The sequence below is a fragment of the Tasmannia lanceolata genome, unplaced genomic scaffold (assembly GCF_043159265.1).
Source record: "Tasmannia lanceolata isolate RefF3 unplaced genomic scaffold, GAP_Taslan_0.1 ptg001089l, whole genome shotgun sequence".
Classification (NCBI taxonomy): Eukaryota; Viridiplantae; Streptophyta; class Magnoliopsida; order Canellales; family Winteraceae; genus Tasmannia; species Tasmannia lanceolata.
Window position 1 is genome coordinate 27,501 of NW_027519751.1, and position 10,000 is coordinate 37,500.

The following is a 10,000-nucleotide window of genomic DNA, read 5'->3' on the forward strand; positions in this document are numbered from 1 at the left end:
CAAGCGGAAACACCCAAATACTGGTTGCAACGGATATGTAATAGAAAGTTTGAAACTTCTTAGCCACTTGATTCAATCATCCCTGAAGATACGAAGGAACCCAAATCCGAAATCTCTTCTTTGTGATGATAATGCCAAAATATCAAGTTGGCTCATCTGTCTTTATGGTGATCGTTATAGGCCTCTTGAATCTTCTCTTCCCCTATTTTATTTATTTGTTATTTGATTTCTTGTTTTTGTTTGTGCGTAATGCGGATTTACTATTGTTTTGTTTCCTATTGATAGGAATTCTCTTGTTGAGACCCTATGAATCGATTGAAACCTCAGATTCATACTAGAACCACGATGATTCAATAAAGCCCCCAAGCTAAGCCCAAAGGTTCTCTGAGTAAGAACCATTTGATCATCACTTATTCAATGAATGGATGTAATGACTAAAAATCCAGAGAAACATTTGTCCTTCGGTCAAAAAAGCATGATTCTGAAGGAAGAAAAATCGTTCAATTTATGAAATACCTCTCATTTTTTGGAGTCCGGTCGCGAGGTCTGAATAGTAGGTATGAATCATAGTTCAAATATTTCTTGATTATATTCCGTGCTTCAGATACTAGAATGAATATCTGACGAGGCAGAACCATCTCGATCGAGATGACAGACCCATTCTCTGTACTATCAATAGGATCAATTATAACAAGTCACACACTCATATTCCGGAAATACCGAAACAACGGAATTCCACGGTCGAACTACCGGAATAGCCTAGAAATCTGATCCCTAAGTAATTCATTTTTGATTGAAAACTAGGACTTCATGGTTCTTATGGACCTAACTCATTGAAATTCCATCCAGTAAAACGGAAGAATTATAAATCTCCAAAATAATAGATAGGAATATCGCAAACAGAGCCATTGCGACACCCATCAAAGGAGTAGTTCCCCATCCAGGGGCTACTTTACCATATTCCGAATTCAATGGTTTCAATAAATTCCCTGTAATAGTTCGTCTTGGCCTAGATCTAGAACTACCCTCAATGGTTTGTGTAGCCATAAATCCTATTGCATTGGTTGAGATCTGTTGACTTTGTATACTATTCCGTTGTAAATAAACGATCTTCTCGTAGCGTAGATCCGTCGTGGTCTTGAAATTATCTAATAATGGAAACAGCAACCCTAGTCGCCATCTCCATATCTGGTTCACTTGTAAGCTTTACTGGGTACGCCTTATATACCGCTTTTGGGCAACCCTCTCAACAACTAAGAGATCCATTCGAGGAGCACGGGGACTAGTTGAAATAATGAACCTCCCATATTGTATTGGGAGGCTCATTACTTCAATTGAGATAATAAAAAATCATTTCATCCTTTTTGTCGGAACCTTAGGTGGTTCTCGAAAAAAGATAGCGAAAAAAATTATCCCTAGAGTCGAGACTAACAGGAATGTATAAACCAATGCTTCCATGGATTCGATCGTGGTTTACAATTATAGCTTCCACACCTGTGCATTTGGGAACATTTCCCAGATAAAGTAAAGAAAGGGCAAGAGTCAAAGAAAAGGCGATGATTAAAATCAAGATTTCTACGGTACCCTAACCTTATGTCAAATCAAAAAAAAATCAAATAGAGGCAAAAGACGCTAGAGTAATGTTGTATCAGACTACTTGTCGCCTTGTAGTTGGATCTCCAAGTTTTTGGAATGTTCCAAATTCCACTTGAGCATCCAAATCAGGGTCAATACCAGCAAAAACATCTCTGAACAAGGTTCTAGCCCCATGCCAAATGTGTCCGAAAAAGAAGAGCAAAGCAAACGTAGCATGTCCAAAAGTAAACCAACCCCTTGGACTGCTACGAAAAACACCATCGGATTTCAAAGTAGCACGATCTAATTCAAAAATTTCACCCAATTGGGCACGTCTAGCATATTTTTTCACAGTAGCAGGATCGCCATAACTGACCCCATTGAGTTCGCCACCATAGAACTCAACAGTTACACCTACTTGTTCGACACTATACTTCGATTCTGCCCTTCTAAAAGGAACATCCGCTCTCACAATTCCGTCTCCGTCTACCAAAACCACCGGAAATGTTTCAAAAAAAGTAGGCATACGACGTACAAAAAGCTCATGCCCCTCTTTATCTCTAAAGATGGGGTGTCCTAACCATCCAACAGCTATTCCATCCCCATTGTCCATTGAGCCTGCTCTGAATAATCCCCCCTTCGCCGGATTATTACCGATGTAATCATAAAAAGCTAATTTTTCGGGAATTTTAGACCAAGCTTCCGATAAACTCAGATTTTCGGCTAGCCCGGCTCCAACTCTTCGATATATTTCTTGCTGGAAGTATCCCTGATCCCACTGATAACGAGTGGGACCAAATAATTCTATGGGAGTAGTTGCTGAACCATACCACATAGTTCCAGCAACGACGAAAGCTGCAAAAAAGACAGCAGCGATACTACTAGAAAGTACAGTTTCAATATTGCCCATACGTAATCCTTTGTATAAACGTTGGGGCGGGCGGACACTAAGATGGAATAGTCCCGCCAATATCCCCAATGTCCCCGCTGCAATATGATGAGAGGCTATTCCTCCCGGAACAAAAGGATCAAAACCTTCTGCGCCCCACGCTGGATTTACAGATTGTACTTTTCCGGTTAGACCATAAGGATCGGACACCCATATTCCAGGACCATACAAGCCTGTTACATGAAATGCGCCAAACCCAAAGCAAGCCACCCCTGAGAGAAATAAATGAATTCCAAAGATCTTGGGCAAATCCAAAGAGGGTTTTCCCGTACGTTCATCACAGAATATTTCTAGGTCCCAATACACCCAATGCCAGATGGCTGCTAAGAAGCACAAGCCAGAAAACACAATATGTGCCCCAGCCACACCTTCGTAACTCCAAATACCCGGATTCGTTATAGTTCCTCCTGTGATACTCCAACCACCCCATGAATTGGTTATCCCTAAACGAGTCATGAAGGGTATAACGAACATACCTTGTCTCCACATTGGATCAAGGACGGGATCAGAGGGATCAAAAACGGCTAATTCGTATAGAGCCATCGAACCGGCCCAACCAGAAACTAGAGCTGTATGCATTATATGGACAGAAAGTAACCGACCGGGATCATTCAATACGACGGTATGAACACGATACCAAGGCAAACCCATGGAAATACCCCTTATTTTATCAAAGAAAAAATAGACACTATGTAACTTTATCACATTGGAAAAGACTGATTGATGCTATGGACCTCGCCTTTTCAGTGGATTATCTCAAAGCAAGAGTTAATATTTATTCCGTTCCATTGGTAATAATTTAACAATTCTGTTCGTAGGAACAAAGAGAAGCAGATCTATTCTATACTCGATAAGTACCAATACGCAATGGGGGGATTGATCCTATTTTTGTGAGCGAATGCATAGATACTTGTTCATCCTTCGAACGATCCATTTGTACGAATTTTCCTTTATTCAACCCGTCTTCTCCATGAACCTTCCAATCTATGGATAAAATACGATAAACGACAATATTATGAAGACAATAAACCCATTGTTACGTTTCCACATCAAAGTGAAATAGAGTACTTAATTTTTCTTTCATTTTATGCCTATTGGTGTTCCAAAAGTACCTTTTCGGAGTCCTGGAGAGGAAGATGCAGTTTGGGTTGACGTATAGTGCGACTTGTCAGACATATTGGGTCATATGGGATTTCCCCGTTCTCTCCCCCGATCGAGATATCCTCTGTTTCACCCAAGAAAGATTGATTAAACCATCAATAATTCAATTCGGAGCGTGAAGTGCAATGCAATTAGATCAATTTATTTGTTGGTTGGGGATCAATATTCTCAATTAGAAGAATTTATGGTTGGCTTGGACCAATAAAATGAAGTATCCAGGCTCCGTTCAAAAAATACCAAATTGGTAATCTATGTATGATTACTACTCGTATCATAAATGATCCCTATTTATACCTCTAAAACTACCAATTAATGGAATAATATGATTAGTCGAATATTTGGCGGAAGGCATGAACATGAAAACGAATTGAAAAAAAAAAAGAAGTCGGAACAAAAAGAAGCGGTACTGTGATCATTTGTCCTATATGTGCAAATAGAATTCGGGCAGATCTTTACCCGGAGTAGAGCATAAACCTAAAAGAATTGAAGAGGCCCATTTAGGAACAAGAAAATTACATCGTGATTTGGATCTCGATGAAAGAATACATCAATGAGGGGTTAGTTCGATAAGTTCAATGAATTCTTTTTTTTTTTTCGCAATTTTGATTTTTTGAACCGTATGCATCCAAAGGTGCGTGTGCGGTTCCTAAGGGATACAATTTTGTCCTAATCAACCGACTTCATCGAGAAAGATTACTTTTTTTAGGACAAGAGGTTGATAGCGAGATCTCGAATCAACTTGTTGGTCTCATGGTATATCTCAGTATAGAGGATGATACCAGGGATCTGTATTTGTTTATAAACTCTCCCGGCGGATGGGTAATACCAGGAATAGCTATTTATGATACTATGCAATTTGTGCCACCAGACATACATACAATATGCATGGGATTAGCCGCTTCAATGGGATCTTTTCTCCTAGTCGGAGGAGAAATTACCAAACGTCTAGCATTCCCTCACGCTTGGCGCCAATGAGTTTTTTTTTATTTGAGAAAAAAAAAAGAAGACTATGCCTTCGCCATATGGAATATGAATAATAAGTAATAATAGCATGGCACTTCGAGTTCGATATGAGCAAACTATTATTTTTTTTTCATAACATAACATGAGATTATATATCGAGATAGTAGTATGAAACAAAGGTTATTTACGATTTGATCTTATGTATCGGGGGTCCATTTCAGCGTCACAAACCTTTTTTTTGCTTTCACACCAGAAGCCTCTTTCCGATATTTATGTTATGAAAGAGTACGAAAATGAAAAAAAAAAAAGATCATTTTTTCCTTATTTGATCGGATCATAAAGAAACTTTGGGATTGCTGAATCACAGACGAGATAAATATATAAAGCAACGGAACCATCATAGTATTTTTTGACTCCTCCGAAAGGAAAGATGGTAAATGGATCATTCAACGATCTGGGTCTGATGGATTCTATTTGTCTCTTTCTTCGATGGAAGGGAAAAGGAAATTCCATTGCGGAGCCGTATGCAATGCATAAAAGATGCCTGTACGGTTGTTCAATTCTAATTCTATCTTTTTATTCTTGTTATTCTTTATCCCTTCCCTTCGACCGATCGTGCGAGATAGAGGAACCGTTCATTATGTTATATCATCAGGGTTATGATCCACCAACCTGCTAGTTCTTTTTATGAGGCACCCACAGGAGAATTTATCCTGGAAGCGGAAGAACTACTGAAACTCCGCGAAACCCTCACAAGGGTTTATGTACAAAGAACCGGCAAGCCTTTATGGGTTATATCCGAAGACATGGAAAGGGATGTTTTTATGTCAGCAACAGAAGCCCAAGCCCATGGCATTGTTGATGTTGTCGCGGTCGAAAATACCGGGGATTTCACATAAATTCTTGATTCCATTTCGAACCATAATTCGAATGAGCCGTGATTTGATATTTTATCTTCTTAACCTGGTAAAATATTATATGAAATGGAAGTAATTCATAATCATCCGGTTAGGATCGATCTAAACCAGCCCATTCTGTATACGATTCAGCATGCCAACTATTAAACAACTTATTAGAAACACAAGACAGCCAATCAAAAATGTCACGAAATCCCCTGCCCTTCGAGGATGTCCTCAGCGTCGAGGAACATGTACTAGGGTGTATGTGCGACTCGTTCAGATCATGATCTGGAACAAATGAGACGATTTTTCCAGTATCAATGACCAGTACCAATGAGTAGGATAGAATGGAAGAACTCCATTCCATTCACTATCTCAAAATAAAGATCTATCATATACCTCTATTGTGTATGGAATTTATGGTTTCCATTGGTGCAAATCCAATCACCTCGATTTGAGATGAAAATCAATTCCCCATTGGTAGCAAATGGTTATCCATTAAGCGGGGAAAATAGTATTTTAAAAGCAGAAAGATTATGCTTCTACTCTTGCAAGAACGGACTAACAGGGTTAGCTACCTAGCCAACCTTCATAATTAAATGCCGTCACTGTATGGATGGATCTCATTGTGAAAAGACCTATATACTGGATAATTTTATGGGTAGAGCCAAGAGAGTGTGAACTGTACAAGTTACTAATAACATTGATTAAATGGGGGAAGGAGCTCCGGTGTATAGAGAGGACCTCACCGTTTAAGAAGTAATCATAGAAACGATGGAAGCCACTATTTATTTATTTCTCCATTTTTCTCTATTTATTACTACCTATTTACTAGATATTTTATATCTAATATCGGTACAATTTCTTATTCCGAGGTGAAATGCCTGGAAGAAATCAAAAATCGTGGTTGGGAAGGTCATAGTAGCAAAAGCCATTGGAATTTTTATTTTATACATCGGAAGAATCCGTTTTGTTACTAATAAACTAGGGGAGGGGAAAAGAATGACTGAAAGAAAAGAAATCAATTAGTTATTCATCAAGGTTTCATTTGATTCAATGACCAGAGTTAGGCGGGGATATATAGCTCGGAGACGTCGAACAAAAATTCGTTTATTTGCATCAACCTTTCGAGGGGCTCATTCAAGACTTACTCGAACTACTACTCAACAGAAAATGAGAGCTTTGGTTTCCAGTCATCGGGATAGATGCAGGCAAAAGAGAGATTTTCGTCGTTTGTGGATCACTCGGATAAATGCAGTAACTCGTGAAAATGGGGTATCCTATAGTTATAGTCGATTAATGCACGATCTGTACAAGAGGCAGTTGCTTCTTAATCGTAAAATACTTGCACAAATAGCTATATCAAATAGGAATTGCATTTACATGATTTCAAATGAGATTATCAAATAAGGCGACTGGAACGAATTCACCGAAATGATTTAAACGGAGTTCCCCGGAGAATGAACTCCGGGAAGGTAGAGTAGAAATGAATATGATAAATATTAGAAATGAACGAACACTTTTCAATAAAAAAAAATATTTTTTCTTCCCCATTCATTCTTTTTTTTTTTTTCTTACGACGCGACAATCAAGTATCTCGGCTTTTTCGAACAAAACCTCAATCTGAGTTTGAATTCCAATTAGAGTTTTGATTCAATTGAGAAGTAGGCCTATTTATTTCTGGTTTTAGGACCAGCAGTTCTAGGGGTCGACTCGGTTCTTTCAAATTGTTTCTCATTATTAAGAAAAGGTAACGAAGATAAAATACGAGCTTGTTTTATAGCAATAGTAATTAATCGTTGTTGTTTCAAGGTCAATCTATTCACTCGTCTAGATAATATTTTTCCTTGTTCACTAATAAATCGACTAATTAAACTCATATTTCTATAATCAATTCGATCCCCCGATCCAATTGGGGGCAAACGCCTACGAAAAGATCGCTTGGATTTACGAAAGGGTCGCTTGGATTTATCCATGATTTATTCCTTATCTCTAAAATCTTATTTCTTCATTCATTTCGGTTTCGGATCCGACCGAAATAGTAATAGTACTTGATTTGTTTATATTTTATATATCTATCTATATGTAATTTTGTCCTGTTCCTTGGAAGGGTGGAACAGACATTCTATTCTGTTCGATCTATTTCTTTATCTCCCCATGAATCGTATGCTTGTAACAATAAGGACAGAATTTTCTCAAGTCCAATCGACTAGGCGTATTGTGTCGATTCTTTTGAGTAATATATCTGGAAATGCCCCGCGATTCCTTATTTAAATCATTTCGGACACAACTGGTACATTCCAAAATAACTCTTATTCTGACATCTTTACCCTTGGCCATGAACCTCCTTTGGATTTTGGATTCCCTCCACTCTTCTATTTTCGATCTGAATCGAAGAATACGAAAAGAAGGAAAAATAAATAGAAGTTGCTAACTGATAACTCGAAATCCAATTATGAAAGATTTCGCTGCAATCAATAGAGTAATAATAAGTAATACAATTATTTCTAACTATCCATTATTTCTAATCCCAGTCAGTATTTCATTTACTATCTTGTATGCTCTTGAACAGCCTGTCCTAGACCCACATTTCTATTTCTGTTCTCCCTCTATTAATTCTATGCTGAGCCCGAGTTTCGCTGAGGTTTAATCCACTTTTCTTTCTCTTTCCTTCCTAAACAACTTAAAAAAAAAATTCAAAAGGGTGGATTAGTCACAGAGAATTTGTTGTATCTCTAATCTTCTTCACCCCTTCCCATGTCAATAACTAGAATGAAAAAAAGGGGAATGTCAACGCATCTGGGAATAAACGATTGATCTCTATCAATAGACCTGCTAAAGACCCGAACCATAGCGTAGTTAGCACAGGTGCCACGGAGAGATATGTTTTTATATCTCGCATTGAAAATCCTCCTTCTTTATTGGAATACATATATGATCAGATGTATCTGTAGCTAAAGATCACTTGTATTTGTACACGAAATCCCTAATCCCGAACTAAAATGAAAATGAATATGTACAATAATCCGGTGGATTAGATCTACTTGTCCCTAAAACAGAAAAAGATGACCCTTTCTTACTGAGCATTACCGATAAATATTCATTTTTTTATACGTTAGGTTTCATATGTATATAATTCTTTGATTATATGAAATCAAAAAGAAGAAATGGCAAGAGAAATTGTCTCTAGATATTAGGAAATAACGATGTGGAAAACAAGACAAGGATTCCCTACAATGAAACTGTACAACAATTGAAAGGGATGTAGCGCAGCTTGGTAGCGCGTTTGTTTTGGGTACAAAATGTCACGGGTTCAAATCCTGTCATCCCTACCTATTACTTCTCCTATGGGCAGTAACGAGGGATCAGTTGAGATCGATTCAAATTGGACTGGACTGGACATAATTTTGCATTTTATGATACTACATGCATGCAAGGTGTATTGGGGGTACAAAAAGAATCCCTTTCTTTACAGTTGTATCTCCTGTCATAAGAAAGCGCTCTTAGTTCAGTTCGGTAGAACGTGGGTCTCCAAAACCCGATGTCGTAGGTTCAAATCCTACAGAGCGTGATTCTGTTTTTGTAATGTTGAATCACAATAAAATAACTTTACTAACTTGAACTGCAACCTGAATTTGACCTCCTGCAGCTTAAGAAGGAGGTCAATCAAAAAAGAGATGTTACTCAATCAAAGGTCCAACTGATCTCCGCGTCTGTATTGTAAATATGCAGTTACGAATAATCCGGCCAAAGTAATAGGAATTAGACCTAAGACGATTCCAAATAGAAAAACTTCAATCATTTCAATTTGTTGGAAAGGGTAAAAATAGAGGTAATATCTATCCCTAAATATTACTCCGAATCACCCATGAATCTCAATGATCAAGAATTGGTAATTAACGCGGGAAGGAACTATCGAATACCTGAAATCTCACAGAACTATTTATTTTGATGAATTATTCATTCAATTAATTTCAAATAAGTCGTATCTTGCTCAGACCAATCAATAGAGCTGGGGTTATAGTTGAAGCAGCTAGTAGAAAACCGAAATAACTAGTTATAGTGGGCATGAAGGAGCTAAATGAGATACGTTCTTTTTTTTTTACATATGTTTATAAAGCACTTACCTAAGTTTCAATTTTTGCGAGATGTGATGATCAGAAAAAATACCAATTGACAGAATCAGTTCCAATTGAAAGTTCTTGATTCATCAGTCATTATAGACGGCACTGACAAAGATAGAGTAGCAGAGGTAGAAAAAAAAAAAAAGATTGATTTATCATCTGTGACATCTACCAATGTCGGGATTTCAAATCAACAGATTCATTGAGCAACTCGTGAGTAAAGTAATAGTCAGAAGAACTGTGTCGTGTAACTTCATTCAAAAATGAAATTATCTTTGAATAACTATAGAATAAAAGAATTGGATTTCAAAAGAATTTCCATTTTGACC

The 10,000-nt window shown here is 37.6% G+C and overlaps 2 non-coding genes across 2 annotated transcripts; both read left to right on the forward strand.

The window, feature by feature from the left end:
- Positions 1-8,805: 8,805 nt before the first annotated feature.
- TRNAP-UGG (transfer RNA proline (anticodon UGG)) lies at positions 8,806-8,879 on the forward strand. Its single transcript has one exon. It is a non-coding gene; the product is annotated as a tRNA-Pro (tRNA).
- A 165-nt stretch (positions 8,880-9,044) lies between these two features.
- Positions 9,045-9,118, forward strand: TRNAW-CCA (transfer RNA tryptophan (anticodon CCA)). Its single transcript has one exon. It is a non-coding gene; the product is annotated as a tRNA-Trp (tRNA).
- Positions 9,119-10,000: the final 882 nt, after the last annotated feature.